The following is a 22872-nucleotide window of genomic DNA, read 5'->3' as shown; positions in this document are numbered from 1 at the left end:
TCAGTGTGAAGTAATGGAAAGAACACTTGACTTGTAGAAACAGGAGAAATGAAATTGGGTCTAAACTTCCCATATACTCACTGGGTGACTTTAGCCAAGGAGTTTCACCTCCTCAAGACACAATTTCCCTATCTATAAAACAAGATGGTTTCTAAGGGTACTTCTGACTCTGACACTGTGTGGTACTATCCTTATTCTGCAAGAATTTAAAGAGGTTTGGTTCTGTGGCTTATTGGATGCTCAACTAGCTGTCAAATCAGTCTTCCAGCTGGTCTTATTCTGACATTCATTCCTCAGCATCTTTGGTTCTTACCTTTACACCTAATGAAATGTGCCTTGTTTCCCACTTTCTCAATAACTAGATTCTTGCTTTGCTCTCTGTAATGTTAATGAGAGTTAAATCTTCCTGGCTCACTAATAGGCCTCAGGTGAGCCCATTAAGCGAAGCTTGATTAGGGGAGGCTTGATTTTTGGGAAGGCCCACACCTTTTGTTAATTAATGAGGAAGTGAGTCACAAGGGTCTTGATGCCCTCTGGCTTTGAAAAGCGTACATATACTCTGAGATGAGGTTTTGCTTTGGGGGCTTACTCCTTGGAAAAAGGTTCATGTGCCAGATGGGACTCTGGATAGCCGTTAAGGACCACCATCTACCTCTGCTTCCCTTTAAAAACCCAGATGTTGGTGCTTCTCTCTGTGGTAACTATGTATGTATGTAAAGGTCAGACAGTTGGATCTGTCTGTTGATCTGTGATACACATATTGCTTATAGTAAGACAGTTAGAAGCCCTGTCTGTTGGTCTTTATTTCTCAGCTTATATTTTCTCTCTTGGTGTATGTGATTAAAGAAGATGGTTGACCCCTCAAAAGTTGCTTTCCTTTTAGAAAAGCAGATCTAAGAACCTGTGCTATCAGGCCATCCTGGGTTTGTCATGGTGCTTGCTACTACACTATCTTGGGACCAAATCCTCCTAGAGGATGGACTTTCTGCCCATAAAATTCAAACTTCCAACATACCATATTGATATTGTCTATTACCTAATCTCTTCAATACTGACCACAAATACAATTTATAATGTAATTTCTTCTTATTGCGGAGTAAATTTCTTGATGCTTCAACTTTGGTAGATCCCTATGTTTGGATAAAAACCATCAGAACATAATAAATGCAAAGTAGGAGCAGGCTTTGCTTGAGAAACCCTTCTCCTCCACCCCAATCATTATTGCCCTGTTCCAAACAGGCACTGAGTACCCTCCCATTTGGATAGTCACCCTTGATAGCTGCTTCTCTCTAAGGTAAGCCAAAGCTCCACCCCAACCCTTCCCAAGAGTCTTTATCCAGGCACCCTCTGTCCTGTCATTGCTCCCACTAACCCTTGCTTTCTGGCCTACCAATTTACCCTCTGACCTTCTGGACCCTAGATGCCTGAGTCTTTCCATCTGAATTGTAACTGAGCCTTCATATAAGTGTTGCCTCCCCTAATTAAAATATATGCATGTTGAAAGACTATATTTCTTTTTTATTTATATCCCCAGCATTTAGCAAAGTAGTTGGCACATAATAAAGAAGTGGTTCTTAACCTGGGGACTATATACCCCAAAGCATCCTTGTGTCCAATTTAGGGGGTCCATAACCTCTGATGGGATAAAAAAAATCACATTTATTTTCAGTTTTCTCTAATTGAAATTTAGCATTTCCTTCAATAATTTATCAATATAATACTAAGAAAGTACCTATATTCTTTATCAGACTTCCATCTTAGGCTGAATATAGACCTTAATCTAATGATACATGAATTTTATTCCTGTCCTTTCCCCTTGTAGACTAATATCCAAGTTTCAGATTTATCTTCAGACACTTGAGGGTAGGGAGTGTTTAATTTTTATTTTTACATATAACATTTAGCTTATAGTAGGTGCTTAGTATATGCTTTTTGAATTGAATTTACTTCTTCCATTAATTCATTCCTAGACCTGTTTATGTATCCTGATCATGGTCTTTACTTAATTCTGTGGATCAGCCTGGAATGCAGGTTCTTGCCTTCCTCTGCACAACCTACCTCTGGTTTGCTGACAGGTTTCATTACACCTCAAATCTGTTCAAAACATGGCAGCATCAGCATAGTGGGGCAAGGATGGAACATGGTCATCAGCCAGCCACCATAAAAGAACCTCCTCATGGGTAGAGAAATTGCCCAATGCATATAGATTCCTTTTGTAGAGCACTCAGGATTCTAGGCTGACTTCCTCAACCTTGAAGTCTTCAAATTTTGTCTCTCAAATAGCACAGCCCTTTGGATTTGCTTAACCTCTTGGCTCAGAACTTGGGCCACTAAGGACTGATTCTAGACCTCAATCTCTAGGAAGGCTCCCATTAATTAGATCCCCCCTCTTTAAAGGGAATACAATTGGCTAACTCTTTAGGCATTCAACAACTCCCCTTGAATCTATGTCTATAACATCAATGCTCAGAGGAGAATCAAAAGTAACCAGAGAGACAGGATATTTTTTCCTACCCTCACTCACCTTTCTAGAACTGTATTTTCCATTTTAGGGACCCTGTCAGGTACCCAGGTCTTCCCAGATGCCCCTTTCTTTCTATTGCAGAATAAATTGAATTGCATAAACTAATTCACACTTAGCTGTTAGTAACCAGACATGTTGCCCCTGTCAGGAATATTTCCATTTTTTTTTAACAGATACTTGTTTTCAGGGAGTGTAGAACATAAATGATTGGGAGGGGAGGAGGGTAAGGGTCTTCTGTACTCCTCCATGCATAAGTTTCACCCTCCCTCCAAGTGGCACTGGCAGATTTCTTAACTTAATTCTCACTCCTACCCCCTTCCTTTCACAATTCTTTTCCCTTTTTGCTCTTTCTTTCCTACTCCATCTCTCATTTTCTTCTGCTCTTATCTTATTAACTTCCAGGAAGGAGGAAAATTTTAGCTATATTCAAATGCATTGATCCATCAAGGAATGTAATAGAAAACTCAATTTAGAGTCAAAAGAGATGAGTTCCAGTCTAGGTTCCTTATCTTGCTATTCATTTAACTTCTCTGAATATCAATTTCCTCTCCTGCAAAAGGGGTTTAGACTAGATAGCCTCAGAGGTTCTTCCCAGTTATAGAACTTTGATCCTCCAACTCAATAATCTCTAACATCCCTCTTATCTTTCAAGTCCTAGGATACTTATTACTGATAGTTGGGGTTAGACTTGGCAGGTGAATTTCAGGGTGAGGACAAAAGTGAAGACCTTTAACATGCAACAGAAAAGGGACAACATGGCTGAATGCAGAAGACATAACATATGGACAAATAGCTTCAAACTCAGTATTCCTCCAATTTAATCCAATTCCAAGTATTCCAGGATTACTACCAGCTGTATGTTGGAAGCAGCTTGTAAGGCTTGCAAGAACCTGTTGTTAAATTTTCCATGTAAGCATTTACACCTCAGAAATCAACAAATACTATGAATCAGGGTTTACTTTATTGTTTTGTTGATTGTCTACACATAAGAAAGAGATGGAGAAATGTTGACAACACAGATTAAACTCAAAAGTAATTCAGACATACTCCCCTTCTATCTCCCCCCAAGAGCTGGTTGTTAAATATTTACCACCAAACCTCTAGATACTACCCCATTTTTAATAGTCAATCACCACTCTATTATAAAATGAGGCATTGTTATGTAATAACTGACTAATAATGTCCACTCATAGCAAAAAGTATAGGTGTTAGAGAAAATGTAATGAGTAAAAGGAATTAAATTCAGCTAACACAGTGTTCTAATCGTGGTTGCTAGAGAAGAGAAGAAAGGTCTAAGAAATAAGACAGAGTTTGATGGTGAATGAGAAAAGGGAGCAGTGTTCTAACAGTCAGACCTTGAAAGGACAGTCCTTAGAAACATCTCTAGCTAGAACTGGTCCAGACAGAGGAGAGAATCAGAGGACTCTTAATGGCTGAATAAAGGGTTTACGCTTTTGTCTGGGAGGTATGATCTCCCACTCACTCTCACCCTCAAATGCTGGACAAGGAAGAGATTTATAATGAGGTATTTCTAAGAAGTTGAGCAAATTTAAGGATGCCTACTGATTTCAAACCAGCCTCCCTGCTGAGTGTGTGTGTGTGTGTGCGCGCACGCACGCATGTGTGTGTATGTGTGTGTGTGTGTGTGTGTGTGTGTGAGAGAGAGAGAGAGAGAGAGAGAGGTCATTTAGGACATGAAACAAAAGCAGTTACAGTACATACATAATTCTGTTCTCTATATTTTTTAATGCTTACAAGCCCTGCTTCTGTGATACTTGCTGAAGAAATATTTTATTTCATCACCATGTGGGACTTTTAAAGAATTCCCCCAGGAGCAGAGTTTTGCCAAAAATGGAGCTTAATTTAATGAGGGTGAAAAGTTTAAGAATTAAATATAAAAGGAAAGCCTTGAATGGGCTGAAGAGATTTGGGGGGAATGTCAATGGGGAACAAGAATTTGTATCTAACTAGTTGGAAAATATCAGAGATGGCAGCAAGCAGAATAGGACCATTATGAAGTCCTGAGCTTCTCCAGAGATTTTCAATGAGATACTTGTGAGCCTGTGGAACATGTCTGCCACTTCAGAGCTGCTGGAATAGAAAGACAAACTTCTATATTGGATGTTCCAGGGTTTGTCAGGGAATCAGAAAGACAGAGGCAGGGCATTTGCTGCTGGAGTCCCCCAGCTGCAGGGAAATAGAAGATTTGAAAACCACCACTTACCAAGAGAAAGCAAATGTTAGTTCTTATAGAATGTTAGACATAAAGGATCCATAGAAATCATATCCAACCACTAGTGTTGTAGGGTCTAAGGATCAAAGACAACAAGTGACTCATCCAAAATTCCCCAGCTAGTTAGTAACAAAGAGAGATCAAAAATCCATCTCAACTAATTCCTAGTGTGGCAAAAATTTCTACCATTTTAGAATTCTAATTTCTTATATAATAGTTAAATTCCTAAGTCTGGATATTACCTAATCAAGCAGAATCTGTTATGTCCCTAACCTAGACCAGATTGCAGATAACTTTGATTCTATCTAAAAATAATTTATTAACCAAATGCATAATATTTGCAAGATTGAAAAGAGTATATTTAACCTGCTTAAGGGAACAAATAATTTTAAGGATATTTGCATCTTTTTGCATGCAAATGACATTCAAATATTCATCTTATAAACACTTGAGTAATTAGTTCCAAATTATGGTACTTGAAAATAAACATTGCTTTGAACAGCCCCTCCTCTCCAATCTGACATCCCAACCCCAAGCTGAAACTCAAAAACCTACAATGGCTCCCAATCTCCCAGAACATTTTTTTTTAGCCTGGCATTTGAAGTTGTCCACAATTTTGTCCTACCTAACCCACCATGTATCTACAGAACCCTCCAGACAAAATTGATCTAATTATTTCCCCATCTGCCTCATGCATGTTCCTGCCTCTGAGATTTCAATCAGTCTAACTCCTGACTTCCTCCTTATTCCTCTCTGTCCATCCAAGACCTGTCATCTCTTCAAAGGCTAGTTCTAGTTTCATCTCCCAGAAGCCTTCATCCTACTATCCCAGGTTCTTCTCTGAATTGTCTCACTAGTTATAGTCAACAGTCATTTTTGTCTTCTATTATTGGCTGTCTTTTTACATTCCTTCAATTTAATTCAACATTGAATAAATTTAAACTATGTATAAAACCCTATTCCAGTACTGGAGATAGAAATATAATAACTGAAAGAAGTCTTGCCATCAAGGAGCCTCTATTCTACTATTTGTGTTCTTGTCTGCCTAACTTTGTGATTAAGTTCCTGGAATATGAGAACCTATCTATGTCTTCTTGTATCCCAGCTATTAGCCCTTCATGTCCTGCATTTAGTGGGTATTCAGTGAATGTTTGATGATGATAAAACTATATTTATTTTAAAAATGTTCCAAAATTGACAATGCCCACATGAGTTGCCAATTCATGTGGAGTACTTGATAAGTTCTTGGGGGAGACATGAAAAAGACTGAAGAAGATATGCTTCCTATTGTCACTGAGCTGGCCATCAATATTTCAACTTCATTCAAGAGTGATTTCTTAAAACACTCGCTACACATAAGGTACTGCTATACATTAGGCCTTGGAGCTCAAGGGAAAAAAATAATATGAGCCCTGCCTTGATAAAAATCATAATCCTTTTTGGGTGGAATGAGATACATTCATAAAACAACATCAATATGTTGCAAAATATATAGGAGAAGTCTCAGAGACTTTAATGTGGAGAAATTATTTCTATTGCAATCTGCAAACACTTTACAGAGAAAGTAGACCTTGGGCTGGGTTGGACCAATTGGCAGAAATCAAACACAGGGAGTCTATTCCAGGTCCCCAAAATAGAGTGAACAGATGTACATAGCAGAGCTCTGAACTATCACAGTCTGAAGATGGCTTTGCCTCAGACTTCTGACAATGGAAGGAAAGCACTCCCTCTTCACAAGGATAACCATTCCTAATTTTGTGTTTTTTTAACCCTCCTGCTGGGTGAAACTGCTCCTTAGACTCCATTGCTATGACACTGCCCTCTTCTGCGTTTTCTTACTTTACGCTGCCTGACTGTACAAGACTATCAGCCACAACGTCTGGGGAATGGGGAAATACTGCTCCCTGCACAATTGAACTGGCCTCATTTCTAAGAATTCCTACTTATGGTTCAAGTACAGGCACTTACTAGCTGTGTAATCCTGGGCAAGTCACTTAACCCTGTTTGCCTCAGTTTCCTCATCTGCAAAATAAGCAGAAGAAAGAAATGGCAAACCACTCCAACATCTTTGCCAACAAAACCTCAAACAGGATCATGAAGAGTCAGACACAACTGAAAACAACCAAACAAAAAGAGAAGATGAAAGGGGAAGAACCACATTGAGGGAGAAGAAAAGGCAGTCTAACTTGACTGAAACACAAACTGATTACTATAATAAGAATCCCCACCATTTTTATGGGGCTTTAAGATTTGCAAAGTGTCTTACAAATATTATTTCATTTTATCTTTTCTACAACCATAGAAGGTAAGTACTGTTGTCATCCTCACTTTGAGGATGAGAAAACTGGTGCAAATCAAGTTCAAATGATTTGCCCCAGGTCACAGAGCTAGTAAATGTCTAAGACAGTATTTGAATACAGGAATTCCTAACTCTGGGTCCAAAGTTCTATGCCACTTACTTGCCTCTATATGTACTTTTTAATCCCAGTGACTAGCATAGATGTTTTTATATAGCCAATATTTAACAAATGTTTGTTGAATTAAGTTGAACTCAGTGCCATGAAATAATAATAATCAGCATTTATATGGAATTTTAAGGTTTGCAGTATACTTTTTACATGCTATCTTATTTGATCCTTGCATCAACTCTATGAGGTAGCATCTTCATTTTATAGAAAGCAAAGAGAGGTTAATGACTTCCCACGGTCATCTAGGGACAGTTATAGGCAGAGCTGCAATCAAGTTGTTTTCTGATTCTAGCTCCAGCACCACTGTGAAGAAGTCCAAAAGGATTCCTCAAACTGCAAGCCCTTCCTCCACCCACTTACTCAGCAGAGGTCTTCAAGAAAAAAACTGAATATTCTTTTGTTACGTATGTTTCAGAGTAGATTCCAAGATATAGATTAGATTGAATGACTTTTAAAACCCCTTCAAACCCTGAATTCTGAAGCTCTGAGAATCTAGTGACGTCATTCTCAGTCTCCTTTGCTAGATGGTCAGTGAAGTCCTATCCTATGTGTGGTATACCCCAGAGTTCTGTCTAGAGGGCTTCTAGACTCTCTTTACATTTATTTTGGTGAACCCATCAGCTCCCAAGAGTTCAACTAAATTTCTATCTATATGTCCTCCAAATTTCCATATGCATACTTTATCTCTCTCATTATCTGTACATATTCAATATCCCCACCTATATATATTCCATAGACATTTCAAACTCAGTCTGTCCAGAATAAAACTTATTATCTCCATGTACCACCTCCCTCCCATCCCACTCCCACATGCATTTCAAATCCATATATCTTCCTAACTTCTCTTTATTGTGTCAAGCGCTTCAGCATTTTTTCAGACACCCAGGTTCATAAATTATGGTCACCCTTGACTCTTCATATTCCTATTATTCCCACCATAACTAACAAGTTTCCAAGTCTTCTCAATTCTATACAATATTTCTTGATTTTGTCTACTTCTCTGTGCTTTCAACAAAACCATTTTAAATGAGGTTCTCATCACTGCCCTTTAAAAAATATTCTGTCGTAAAAAGTCAAAAGAATGAAAAAAATAGAAAAAAATATGAAATATCTAATTGGAAAAACAAATGACCTGGAAAAAAGGTTGAGGAGAGATCATTAAAGAAGTATTGGACTTCCTGAAAGCCATGATTAAAAAACAGCTTCGACATCATATTTCAATAAAATGTCATGGGAAATTGACATAATGTACTAGAACTAGAGGGTAAAATAGAAATGGAAAGGATACACAGATCATCTCCTGAAAGAGATCCAAAAATAAAAACTCCCAAGATTATTATACCAAATTCCAGAACTCCTATGTCAAAGAGAAAATATTGCAAGCAACAAGAAAGAAACAATTCAAATATCGTGGAACTACAAGTCATGTTAATACAAGATTTAGCAGCTTCTACATTAAAAGATCAGAGGGCTTGGACTATTATATTTTGGAGAACAAAAGACCTAGGATTACAAGAAAGAATCATCTACCCAGCAAAACTTAGTATAATCTTTTGGGGGAAGGGGGGGAAGGAGAGTGGGGAATGTGACATTTAATAAAAATAAAGACTTTAAAGTATTCCTGATGAAAACACCAAAGATGAATAGAAAATTTGATTTCAAGAAAAGCATAAAAAGGTAAACATGAAAGAAAAATCATAAGGGACTGAATAAAGTTAAACTGTTTACTTTCCTACATGGGAAGGTAACACATGTAACTCCTCTACAATTTTATCATTAAAAGTTAGAAGGACTCTACAAAATCATAGGGCACAGAAGTGAGTTGATTACATTTGGATAATCTTTTTAAAATGAATGGATGAGAGAGAGGGATACACTGGGAGAAGGGAGAGGAAGAGGAAGGAAATTATCTCATGTAAAAGAGAAATGCAAAGAAGAGATTTTACAGAGGAAAAGAAGATGGCAGGGGGGTTTGTTTGAAACTTGCTGTCATCTGAATAGGTTCAAAGAGGGGCCAATATTTGTACACACCCAACTGGGTAAAGAAATTTATCTTACCCTACAGAGAAGTAGGAGAAAGAGGGAAGGGGATGAAAGGGAGGCCAGAGCAAGGGAGGCAGAGATCAGAAGCAAAATAGAGAAAAGAGGATAAAAATAGAGAGAAGGATAAGCAGAAGAAAGTTTCCTTAATGAGTATTGATGCAGGAATTTTAGATAAAATACTAGCAAGCAGATTACATCAGTAAGGATTTATACCAGGAATGCGGAGCTGATCAACACAAGGAAAATTATAAGTGACCATATCAAGATCAAAAACGATTCAAATTACATGATTATGTCAATGTATGGAGAAAAATAATTTGACAAAATGAAATTTCCATTCCTATTAAAAAGACTAGCAAGTAGAGTAATAAATGGATCATTTCTTAAAATGCTTTGTTATATTTATCTAAAACCAAGAGCAAGCACTATGTGTAACAGGGATAAGCTATAAGCTTAAAATAAGATCAGGGGTGAAGCAAATCTATCCATTATTACTACTGTTACTCAATATTATATTAGAAATGCTAGTTTTAGCAATAAGAAAAGAAAAAATAATTGAAGGAATAAAAAGTCTTTAAGGAAATAAACCTATTAGTCTTTGCTGATGATATGATGGTATATAGAGAACCCTGGAGAATTACCCCCCCCAAAAAAAAAACCAAGTGAAACCATCAACACATTCAAGAATGTTGCAGGATATAAAATAAGCCCACATAAATCATCACCATTTCTATATATTACCAACAAAACCCAGGAGGAAGAGATAGAGAAAGAAATTCCATTTAAAATAACTACAGACATTATAAAATACTTGAGAGTCTAGCTGCCAGTACAAACCCAGGGATTAGATGAACACAATTATGAAACTTTCACACAAATATAGATCTAAAAATTGGAGAAACATCACTTGCTTGTGGGTAGGCAAAGCCAATGTAATAAAATATAATAAATGTGACAATTCTACCTAAATTAATTTAATTATCCTGTGCCATTCCAATCAAACTACCAAAGAATTATTTTATAGAGCTAGAAAAAATAACAATGAAATTCATCTGGAAGAAAAAAATTTCAAAAATATTAAGGAAATCAATGAAAAATATGTGAAAGATGGTGGTCTAGCAGTACCAGATTTCAAATTAGATTACAAAGTGGTAATCATTCAAACAATCTAGTACTAGCTAAGAGATAGAATGGTGAATCTATAGACTAGATTACGTACACAATGAAGAGTACATGATCATGGTAACCTAGTGTTTGATAAACCTGAAGATCCAATCTTTGGGGAAAAGAACTGACCACTTGACCAAAAGAAATTTCCGAAAAGACTGAAGAGTAGCTTGGTAGAAATTAGGCCAAGACCAATATCTCACACTGTATGCCAAAATAAGGTCAAAATTGGTGCATGATTTAGACACAAAAGGTGATATCAAAAGCAAATTAGGGGAGCATGGAAAATTTTGCTAGACAGATCTATGGTTTATAGTTTATGACCAAGCAAGAAATAGAGAGGATCACAGGAAGTAAAACGGAAAAACTATGATTCATAAAATTAAAAAAAGCTTTGCACAAACAAAATTAATGCAGTCAAAATTAGAAAGAAAGCAGGAAACTGGAAGGAAATTTTAGAGCAATTTTCTCTGATAAAGACCTCATTTTTCAGATATATGAGGAACTAGGCCAAATTAAAAAAAAAAAAATGAGAGCCATTCCCCAACTGACAAATCATCAAAGGATATAAACAAGCAGTTTTTAAAAGAAAAAGATCAAAGCTATCAGTAATCACATAAAAAAAAGTGTTCTAAATCACTTTGATTAGAGAAATGAAAATTATAACAACTCTGAAGTGCCACCTCATACCTATGAGATGACATGACAGAAAAGGAAAATGACAAGTGCTAGAGGGAATGTGGGAAAATTGGGACAGTAATGCACTGTTAGTTAAGCTGTGAAATGATCCAACCATTCTAGAGAGCAACATATGTAGGGAAGGGGTGAGAAGGAAGGAGAGAATTTGGAATTTATTTTTTTAAATGAATGTTGAAAATAAATAAGCAAAAAGGAGAAAGACATAATAGAACCACTCCCAGGCCTTTTCAAAGTGGATTCCTTTTATGAACACTAAAGATTTCAGAGTTCAGAGGAGAGAAATGTATCATCTCTCCATGTATCATCTATGATATAAGCAGTTTATCCTTGTTTAATCTTTTATCATTATTCATTCATGTTTACCTTTTCATGTTTCTCTTCACTCTTGGGTTTGAACTCCAAAGTTTATCTACAGCTCTTGCCATTTCATCAGGAATGCTTTGAAGTCTTCTCTTTCATTAAAAATTCATTTTTCCCCATGTAGCATTACATTCTGTATTACTTTATAAGTTATTTTTGGTTGTAAGCCAATATCTTTTGCTTTCTGGAATATCATGTTCCAAGTTCCCTACTGCTTTATAGTGGTGGCTGCTATATCATGTGTTAACCTGACTCTTTGGTACTTGAATGGTTTCTTCTTGGTTGCTTATACTATTTTCAATTTGGCTTAGAAGCTTGAATTTTGATGATGTTTTTGTTCTTGGTAGTTTTCATATTGGAGATTTTACAGGAGGCGACTGGAGGATTCATTATATTTCCACCTTGCCTTCTATTTCCTAGAGATCTGTGCTGTTTTGTTTTAAGATTTCTTGAAGGAGGATGTGCAAGCTATTTTTTTTTTTTTTTTTTTGGTATCTGGACAGCCCAATGTTTCTTTTTTTTCTCCTCAATTTGTTTCCCAGGTCATCTGTTTTTGCTGAGATATCTTATATTTTCTTTTATTTTTTTCAGTCTTTTGACTTTATTTTAATATTTCTTGTCTCAGTAAATCATTGACTTCTATTTGGACCATTCAAGCGTTCAGGAAGTTGTTGCTTGGGCAACAGTCTTGTGCCAAGCTGTTAATTTCCTTTCTGAGTCTTTCTTCCATAAATCTCACTTCTTTTCCACTTCTTTTCCCTCAAAAGTTCTCATTACATTTAAATAAACATATCTCCTTTTAAAGAAACTCTTTCTTCTTCTCTTCTAGGAATTGCAGTTGAATTTGTCCACAAGCTGTGTTTTTCTCTGAGTAGACAAAATTTCCTTCGTAGATGTTTTGAAATCATTCTCTTCTTTCTGCCCTAGTGTCTTGAGCATCCATGCCAATATCACAGCACTTTATGGTAAGTTTTTGTTTGTTTATATGTTTTCCTACGTCCTCATTTCAGACTTGATAGCTAGACCATGCTATGCTTCTGAAGGGAATGCCTTTGCTGGTCCTATTGTTACTTTCTTGGCATATTGAATGTTGTGTTATCCCTGGATTTCAAGGTCAGGAAGAGGACCTGCAAGCCTTCAGTGCCCCCAAAGTGGTCTAATCCAGGGCAAGGTCTGATTACTGTCTCCCTGGTCTGTGCTACTCAAGTTCCTAACCTAGTCTCGGGTCTATGAAGTAAAGTGTTGCTGGATTCTATACTTTATCAGCTAGATGGAAATCTCTATTAGTTCAAAATGGTAAAATTGTAAGCTCCACCTTGGTCTGAGGTTGTGGCCCTGAAACTAGATGCTGGGATTGAGACCCTGCTCTGTACCAGGAATCTGAGCCATCCTGCTGCTGCTGCTGCCACTGGCTTTTGTACTTCCTCCTTTGTCAGTATATGTCACCCAGGGCCTCTCTACTTGAGAACACCCCTGGGTCTGTGACCAGAAACTGAGTAGTAGCTGACAAATCTGACGATTCTTATCTATCACCATCGCAATGCCCTGGTATTGGTCTGTTGGAATGTTGGTATGGTCTGAGATATCTGCTTGCTCTGGTGCACAGCCTCTCCCTGGGAACTGTAGTGCTGTATTTGGAGAGGCAACAATCCTGGCCATATCTCAGTCCCAGTATTCTCAGACCTCTCTGTCTGGCTGCCTATATCAAGATAGGCTGGACAGATGACTCACTGTGACTGTTTTCTGGATTTCCCCATTAGTATTTCATCAGGTACATTTTCTAGTTTTACTTTTAGAGTTCTGTACAGGGAGCTTGTTGTATTGCTTCCTGTCACTCCACCAGCTTAGTTCTGCTTCCCATCATTGCCAATAGCTTCCTTACTAGACTCCCTTAACCCAGATTCTTCCTTTCCAAACCACATGCCACACAGTTATCAAAGCAATATTGTTAATGTACAGACCTGATCATATCATTCCCCTTCAGGTAGGTAGGTAACTTCAGGGTTACCTATTGCTTCTAAGATAAAATACAAACTCCACTATTTGGCACTCAAAGACTTTCAGTCTGGCTCCAAACTATATTTCCAGACTAGCTATACACTACTCCCTGTCATGCACTGTAATTGTTAGCCACATTGTCCAACTTTCTGTTCCAAGACATTCTACTTCCTATTTCTGAGTAATTACATTAATATTCTCCTTCCACATTTTAGAATCTCTAGGTCCCTCCAAGGACAACTCAAGTAATACTTTCTATGAGGTGTCTTTTGTGATTCTTTGAGATTTTAGTGTCACTTTCTAATTATTTGACATTTATTCTGTAAATAAATAAATATCTTCTATTTTCATATCTGTGTGCATGTTGTCCTAAACCTAGAAGAATACAAGCTCCTTGAGAACAGGGGCTATTTTTATTTTTGTCATTTCTTATCATTATGGTTAATATTGTACCTGGCGCATATATCAAACTGAATCACATCTGATTACACCACTGCATCATAGATTAGTATTTAGAAGTGACCTTGTCTGGCTTAGTCTTTTCTTTTCTACAAATGAAAAAGCCAATAAACAGAGAAATTAAATGAATCATTCAGCGTCACCTGTAGTAAGCAGCAGATCCATGATTTGAACCCAAGTGCTCTAGCTCCAAATCCAGATTTCTTAGCATTGTACCACATTCCATCCTAAGTATATACCTGAGCCAAGAAATGAATGGAAAGTGACATACAGCCCGTGAGAATTCTATCTCTGATTCACTCATAGTCACATGAAGCCAGCCCACTTATACATCCCTACATATCCCAGTTATGAAACCTTGGAAAACCCCACTGAATCTAAACTCTGATGTGATTAAATCTTGGTTAAAAGAGAATCTACAATCCATAGCACTGAAAATTGGCAGTTAAAAATAAAAAAGCCAGTACCCCCAAACCCATAAAAAGTGTAGAAAATAGCTAATGGAAGGTATGAGAAAGGAGAATAAATACTACAGGAGGTAGATTCTCAATTGTCAGAATCTGTCAAAGAAGAAGTAAAAAGAAAAAAAATTAATCCAGTTAAACTTGTTCCCCTCCCACATTAAACCGTATTTGTACTTGGATCATGCAGATTGTCACTGTAAAACACTGTCACCTAGCAAACCCCACCAGAACGTTATCAGGAGTGATGCATCACTACCACAGACCTCTGTCTCAGCCTAAATCTGTGAAATCTAACTTACGTATACTAGAGTAGTAACCATGCTGATTTCACATCATGGACTCTCATAATCCCCTAAAAATCCCCTTCTTGTTGTTAAAAGTTACTTTAGCAGAAATTATAGTCTCTCATTTCACAAGTTTAAAATTCTGCAACCCCTCCCCCATACACACCAAGTAAAATACCAGCTCAAATTTATGCTAAATTATAAATAAATGGCATTACATCTTCTCTTTCCTCCAAGGCAGCTAGGTCGTGTATAGAACACAGGACCTGGAATCAAGAAGACCCAAGTTGAGTTGAAATTCCATCTGTGTGTAACCCAGGGAAATTCCCTTAACCTCTTTACCTCATGGAATTTGTAGAACCAAATGAGATAACATGTAAAGCACTTTGTAAACCTTAAAGTGCTATGTAAATGCTATTATTATTCTTGGAGTAAACTCATATAAAGGGAGAGTAGACAGAGTATAATGGCTACTTGAAGTTGATCAAGAGATCATCGATGGGGGAAAGTAAGCACTGAGAGGGAAAAAGACACAAAGAGAAGCAGACATCTCAGCTCTTATCCCATGCTTCTTGCATTAAGGGAACAAAGTTGTCCACCCTGAGACCAAAAATTTCCTACAGAAAAGTAGACTTAGTACATCTAAGTTTTGAGGGGGAGGAGGCTCCTGAGGAAAGTGCATTCTAGAATCCATGCAGTGCCAAGCCAGCTTCAGGTATATAGGCAATTGCCAGGATTTCATTAATTACTGGAAGAAAGTGATCCAATCAAATGCTAGAGACACATTGCTTTGGAGATGTGGAATCCAATCGTAGCCAACACTAGTTTGTTTTATGCTATTTTAATGACTGCCTGCTTCCATTTTCCCAATGCATGTTGAATCACATCCTTGGTCTGTTATGAGTGATACTTTACCATAATGCCTTCTGAATCTATACAAAGAGCCGAATAGAAGGATACTAAGTGAATAATACTTCAGAGAGGAAACCAAAGGAGCAAAAGAATGAAGCAAGTAGGTGATTTTAGAGTACAGAAGCATTTAATCTTGGAGAAATATGGTAGTGAGAATCTATATGTGGAGAGTTGTGTGATCCTAAGGGAAAATTGTGAATTGGATTTGAAAAGGGATAGGGAGTCAATGAATGTGATAGATGATGTAGGGAGGGAGATATAACGTTGATCCCTAGAGCAAGAGAGCAAGACAATATCTTTAGACAATTAATTTGGAGAAGCAAGCCTTTGGCTGAGTAGCTTGGAGCATACTAAGTGTGATGAGACTTCTTTGCTCATGATACTTTTTTTTACCTTTTCTCTCCCCTGTCTTGGAAAAAGGAGAAGTAGAAAGGAAAACTAGGGAGAGAAAGAAAGAAAAACCAAAAGAAGAGAAAAAGAGAGGGAGTATAGGAGTGAGAAAAGTTAGGACGAGATATTTTTTAAATTGTCTATATCTCACGTCAGGGTATCATATTCAGCAAATAACATTAATGACTCTGCCTAGAAGAATCAGCCTTAAAGTATTTGCAGTCAGAGACCTCTCTCAAATGACAAGGAAAAGAGCCAGATGTGGCAAAGACATGAACATCATCTCCATATCTGGAATGATGATGAAAACTCTCCAATAGCTGTCCCTGGTAAGCTTATGCTTTACATAGGATTTAATGGTCCAACAATGCCTGGGAGACCCTTTTGAAAATTATGGTACATCAAGACTCTGGTTTGAGGACTCCTGAGTATCAGCAATATCTCTAGTGCAAAACCAAACAGTTGCCAACCTCAGGTCCCTACATCCAATTGGCCTTAATTGAAAATCTTTAAGAAGATAACTTTGCTCTTTGATGAGATCCATTTCACCAACTCTCCCCTTCTTGACCATTTCAGTGCCTTTCGTCACAGAGAAAAGACAGGAAAAGGAACTTCTAAGAAGATATAGGTATGAAGTAACATTGGAAAGAAATGGAGGTAGAAACATTGGCTAATCAAAGCCATCTGATTTATCTTTTGTCAGTCATATTAGCACAGAATAAGTTGGAGTTGAAGGATCTAGATAGAAAAGAAAAGGTGACTAGTGGAAAGGGAAGCAGGCTAAAACTCAGGAGATGAATGCTTTTAAAAGAAACCTTGAGATATAAAGAACATCAGCAATGATTAAAAAATCAAATGCACATGTTTCAACCAAAGTCTGCATTTTCCTACATAGATCTGCTTCTCCACTGAAACTATCAAAATGAAAATTTAAGAAATCTATCCACAGTGAAAAACCTGTAGTAGTTCATATCTAGGAAGGAGAAAGGGAGTATAAATGACTCACATAGACCTACCTTCCCTGCAATGCTGATAAGAAAAATGAGAAAACTAGCTGTATCCTTAGCGAAAAACTTCTTCTTTTTACCCTCTTCATGCTAAATATTCATTCCTTGCATTTTTTTGAATTTCACAGCTATTCTGAGGCAAAGCACAGATCATGATGAGTCTCCAGGGCTTTCATCTCCCCCATTTCTCCTGATCAAAAAGTTGAGGCATGACGAGTTATAAGCAGCTTGTCCCAAATCCAAGTTGCCCAGAAACACTTCAACCTGCTGTTCTAGCAGCCTCTTCTCCCCCAAGAGAGCACCCTCTCTTCAAAAGCCCAGATTCCAGGCTAACAGCAGAACACAGAAAAGATGTAAAATATTAAACAAATAAAGACCAAGTAGGGAAAAGAAAAAGACCATATTCTGAGACGCATTCTTGAAATAAGAAAGATAAATTCTGAGAATAAAACATATGCAGGGAGAACATGACAAATACTGAAATAAATATGAAAAAAAAGACAAATTTGGGCCATATAGAAAGTGAAACTTTGAAATGTAAGACAATAGTTGGAGGGGAAAATAAGGTAAAACTGGGAGAATAAGATAAAAGCCAAAAGGCAATAAATCACAGAAACAACACTTCTGAGAATTATGGGGAATAAACCATGTCCCCCAAACTGAAGCAGCCAGAGTAAGACAAATACAGTGTGACTAACAAATACAGATATCATGACAAGGATAAAAATGACTGTTAGGAAGATAAATACCCAGAATAACACTGACCATCCCTGCCTTCCATGGGGAATCCAATTTACATGTATTTCCCTAAACTACGCCTCTCTGCTTGTTCCCAGTCTCTTTTTATTCCATGTAAGATCGGAGGTCACCGCTCCTCTGGCTGATAGCAGCTCTCATTTACTCTGCAGGTGACAGCTGTGCTCAGCCCCCATGGGAAAGAGAGAAAAAACTCAGAATCTTTCTGTTGATGTTAACTTTGCTCTGGGAGAAATCAAAGCCATTTCTTGCCCATATCCTACCCTATGTAGAGGTGAATAGTACAGCCAACAATCCCATAACATCTCCTTTTCTACTTTGCTACAATCACCTGAGGGTCAAGTCTTGGAGGTATTAGCATAAAACACCTCACTCCCCCCCCCCCCCACCATGGAAACATGCTACTTAGTATATATAACACATTGGTCATTTAGAATAGAGTTGAGTCCTGGGAAAATAGGATATTAGATAGATATATTTTGATGGAAGGTGGGATAACTTCTATCCCATTAAGAGTTGATGGGGAGAGTCCAGAGGAGGATTCTTGTGTGAGAAGCATGCTTACTCTAGAGAGAACAATACTCATAGTGAAGCCAGGAAAGCTCTTATTTTATTTTACATTTATTTTACATTCCTGGTGAATGGGTAATTCCCTAAAGGAATGCACTTGCTCAGACAAATGAAAGCTTTTTATTTCCTGTTCCCAATTCAAATTTCCCCCTTTGTTCCCCATTGGCTAGATGCAACTTTCTGGACCACCTCTTCCATGTTCTTCTTGATATGTTCCATCTCAAACAGCTTGTTAAATATGTGTATAAGCTTCTGATCTTTTACTTGATGAGAAGCCTGGTTCTGCTTGGTCACAGTTCTGATTAGAACCAGTCACCTCTGACTTGCATCCTGTTATCACTCCTGCAATGCTGAGAATAATATTAATCCTGTGGAAACAGAATTCCTTCCTTTGTTTCTCACATTTGGACAACTAAGGGGGAATATATCAAAACAGAAAAGGTGGATCCTAAATACATGGAAGTCAAGGGGCAGGATGTCAAAGACAAACCTCAGTATTTTGCTTAAGGGTAGTCCTTCGCACAACAGTGAAATTAATTCCTGTCTACAATTCTGTCTTTTGTGTAGACTTGAAAGTCAAATGTACACAGCTTGGGTGTCTCCAAACCTCCACAAAAAATGTGTGGAGTAGCCTAAGTTGCATGATCATATCATCATACAATTTTGTGACCAGAAAAGAGGGGAAGAAGTCCCCTTTAACTCTTCCCTCTCTCTCACCTCCTCTATCTCATTAGTTATCAAGTCCAATTAATTCTATCTCTACAACATGTCTTGTATCTCTTCCCTTCTGGTCACTTACATACGTCAGCTTAATTCAACTCTTCATCACTACTCACATGAATAATTATAATAGATTCATAATTCATAATCTCCTCTAATATTCCCCCTGCCCAATCCAACTTCCCCGTAGCTGGCCTAAGACCTTCTTAATGCCCTAATCAAATTCCTCCTCTTCTCAATAACCTCTGTTTGTTCCTCTTTTTTTTAGGATCAAATACAAACACTTTTCTAGGCATTTCAACTCATTCATAACTCTTCTCTCCCCAATCTGCCTTAACCTTTCACTCTCACCACCCTCATTTTCCCTTCATGAGCATCTTGAAGGGAATGATATCAAAGCCAAACTAACAATCTCTTGCCTTCCTTCAGATCTTGAGTTCTGAGAAAGTTCAAAAATGCAGTGCTGTGCAGGGTCAAATACCTGGCATGTTTTGACTTCAGATGCTCTAGATAAAGGTATTTCAATTGCGCGCTCTCTCTCTCTCTGTTTCTCTTTCACTCTCTGTCTCTCTGTCTCTCTCCTCTTTTTGAGTCAAGGCAAGGACCTCTTTGGCAGCCTATTGAAAGTTTTGGATCCCTTTTCTGCAAAATGTTTTAAATACATAAACATATAGGACTACAAAGGAAAATACTTATATTGAAAGAAATGGTCTTCATTTTTTTAAGTTTATGAACCCCAGATTAAGAACTGCTGATATTAAATGGGATCCAGACTGGTCGACTGTTTTCCTCTCTCTCTCTCTCTCTCTCTCTCTCTCTCTCTCTCTCTCTCTCTCTCTCTCTCTCTCTCTCTCTGTCTCTCTCTCTCTGTCTCTCTCTCTCTTACTCTTGCTCTCTGGTTCTCTCTCAAAAAACAAAGATAGCCTCACAGAGACAGAAAACTTGGGTTAAAGTCTCAACTCTGATCCATACTAGCTTTGATCTTGGGCAAGTTACTTAACTTTGAAGGTCACAACTCTAGTCTAAGGTACTGTCCCTAGATCAATAAAATCATGCATGCATGCATGCAATGAAATCAGATAGATAGATATAGATATGTGCATGTGTTACATATGTATAAATGTGTGTGCATGTATATACATATTGTTCATATGAATATAGATAGATATATAGTCATAGAAATAGCTTTATTCACAGACATAGATGTCATAATATTATCTACTCTTATTCTAACAGGAGTTGACATCTTCAGTCAAGTTTCTTGAACTCAAATGATTGATTGTCTTTTGAATCAGAAAGTGAAATCTACATCTCCTCTGCTAACCAAATCTACTTTAATTGTGTCATTTAAATATGAGGAGCTTTTCTGAAGTATTATTTCCAACTATTTTGGAAATCATCTAAGAACCTGACATCCTTCCAAGTTGCTGCCCTGAATGACTTGGCAATCCTTATCTCAACAGATCTGTGAAATAATCTTTTTATTAAGAGCAATGGGTGAAGCTTATTAATGGAATTCACCTCAATGGAAAGAAAACAAAGTCCACAAACACAGGACAGAGAAATAAAGAAAGAAAACATGGGTGAAGAGGGCTGTTGGGAAATGGAATCAAGGGACAGGTTGCAGTGTTGGAAATCAGGGAAGGTATGAGTTATAAACTGGATTTCATGACCTCAGAAGTCCTCTTATATTGTATCTCTTTCTCTACACATTATTAAATTGTGTAATTCAAAAGCCTCCAAAATTGGACACCATGTCTACCATTCTAGTACACGCTCATGTGTACACACATACATACACACACAATTTTCTAAGCAAATTGAACTACTAGCTGATCACTTATCATGTCTTGTGTTCTTCTACCTCCTTGAATTCCCAGATATAGAACACATTATGCCCGTGACCCAATCTTCTTAGCTTGTTGAGATGCTCCTGGAGGCCCATCTCCAGGTCACCTACTCAATGAAACCTTTCCTCATCCTATCTGTTAAAAGTTCCCTTTTCCTAGAATATTTTGTCTTAATCTTCCCTGACTCTTGCACCTCCTACCTTAGATCATATCAATTGATATATAGACATAGCCTCTCATAGGTTTCTTGAAAGCAGGAGCTGTGGTATTCACATTTTTTTTAAATTAACCACTAGAATCTAGAATAGTGCTTTTTACATAGTAGGTAATTAATAAATATTTGGAATAATAAATTAATAAATATTGAAAAATTGAAGGGAAATTATAGGATTACAGATTTAAAACTAGAAGTAATCTTAAAGATCATCTACTCTAGCACCTCATATTACAAACTAGGAAAAAGATTGATTAAGTACATGATTATTGAAATAATGAATGACCTAGAACTGAATACAGGTCCCCCTCACTCCAAAACTTGTGCTATTTTCACTGTATCTCATTTCCTCTCAAAAAAAAAAAGGAAAGCAACCCTGGGCATCTGGACATGATCTCCCTTAGCCATTTCTAATTTTCTAAAAGACTGCTATAACTATCTATAACTATAACTATATATGTACATATGCATATATATACATGTATATGTGTATAACATATGTGTGCATATGTGTATATGTGTATAAATAGTCTTACATAATTCATATATACATGCATATATGTGTGAACATTACATGCAAACAAATTTCCCCTTCTTTTCAGAAGCTGTTCTCTAGTCCCCTTGGGAATCACATGACTCTACTTCCCTAATCCCATTTGTAGATTCTAACCCACCCGTGTCTTTATAGAAAAAAGGAAGAGCCTATAACTAAGACTCACTTTGCCTCAGATTTGCATCATTGGTCAAATCCAGTACCTTGACAGCATTTATTTGTCTGTATAGATTTTAGACCTTTCACCTGCCAAGTATGATGGAGTGGAAAGAGAACTGTGTTCTGAGTCAAAGGACATAGGTTCAATTCCCACCTTTACTATGTATTATTTGTGTGACCTAGCAGAATTCAAATGATTTCTAGACCTTCAGTCCCCCTAGCTATTTAAAAAGGGATTCAGAACAAATTATTTGCAATGATCCATCTTAGTTTAAATTCTATGATCCCAGAATGCCAGTCTGTGAATTTCTAATCTGAATTCCTGAACTCTTGAAATTGCATGTTCTTGCTTTTTATTTTGGCGCTCTGGATTCCTGACTTCCTGTATTATATGACCTCTTTAATTAATCATTGTCTTAATTCTTACTGTTGTTTTTTTTTTTTTTAATCTACCTGGTGAGCCCTGGTTTACTGCTGCCCACAGGACAAATGTGCAAGTACTGTCAGAGAATCTTTGGGCAATGCATTGACTTGGTTTGTGTCTCAGTACCACATGGTTGGCGAAAAATGGGGCTAGTTACAAATGACATCTTGGGTCCAGGGCAGGGGGTCCCATGACATCATTCCTGGGAAGCACTCCAAGGGCCTCCTGCAAAGGTAGTCTATTATTGCAAAGTATTATTATTCTATTGCCCCTCAATTAAAATAAGTGGCACTTGGTATTATAGTAACAGCTGCTCCCAGCAGTATTTCTTTGCAATACATTTGTGTTCTCAGTTTTAGCTTTGCCCCACAGCTTTGTGAATCTTTGTTTAAGCTGTGCTTCACACTAGCAATGGAGAAATCCATAGGAAGCTCAAATATGAAATGTCCATATGAACAGGAGCCAAAGTACAGCCCAAGGAACATGGACATCCCATGTGCCTTGTGCCTGACCCTTGATTTATTCATATAAAGCAAGTCCATTTGTCACAGAGACACATGCCACAGTCAGACTTAAGTGGTCTTTCCATGATAAAGGCAAACCCACGGGCTTCACACT

At 37.5% G+C, this 22872-nt stretch overlaps 1 long non-coding RNA gene across 1 annotated transcript in view; it reads left to right on the top strand.

Annotated features, from left to right (window-relative positions):
• Positions 1–22872, top strand: part of LOC140509057 (uncharacterized) — a 38014-nt gene that overhangs the window by 13785 nt on the left and 1357 nt on the right. Inside the window, exons 2-3 of the long non-coding RNA XR_011968554.1 lie at positions 12324–12459; positions 20291–20699. This is a non-coding gene — a long non-coding RNA (uncharacterized lncRNA). The remainder of the gene's footprint in view (positions 1–12323; positions 12460–20290; positions 20700–22872) is intronic.

This window comes from Notamacropus eugenii, chromosome 5 (assembly GCF_028372415.1).
Source record: "Notamacropus eugenii isolate mMacEug1 chromosome 5, mMacEug1.pri_v2, whole genome shotgun sequence".
Classification (NCBI taxonomy): domain Eukaryota; kingdom Metazoa; phylum Chordata; class Mammalia; order Diprotodontia; family Macropodidae; genus Notamacropus; species Notamacropus eugenii.
This window is presented reverse-complemented; position numbering and strand designations above follow the sequence as displayed.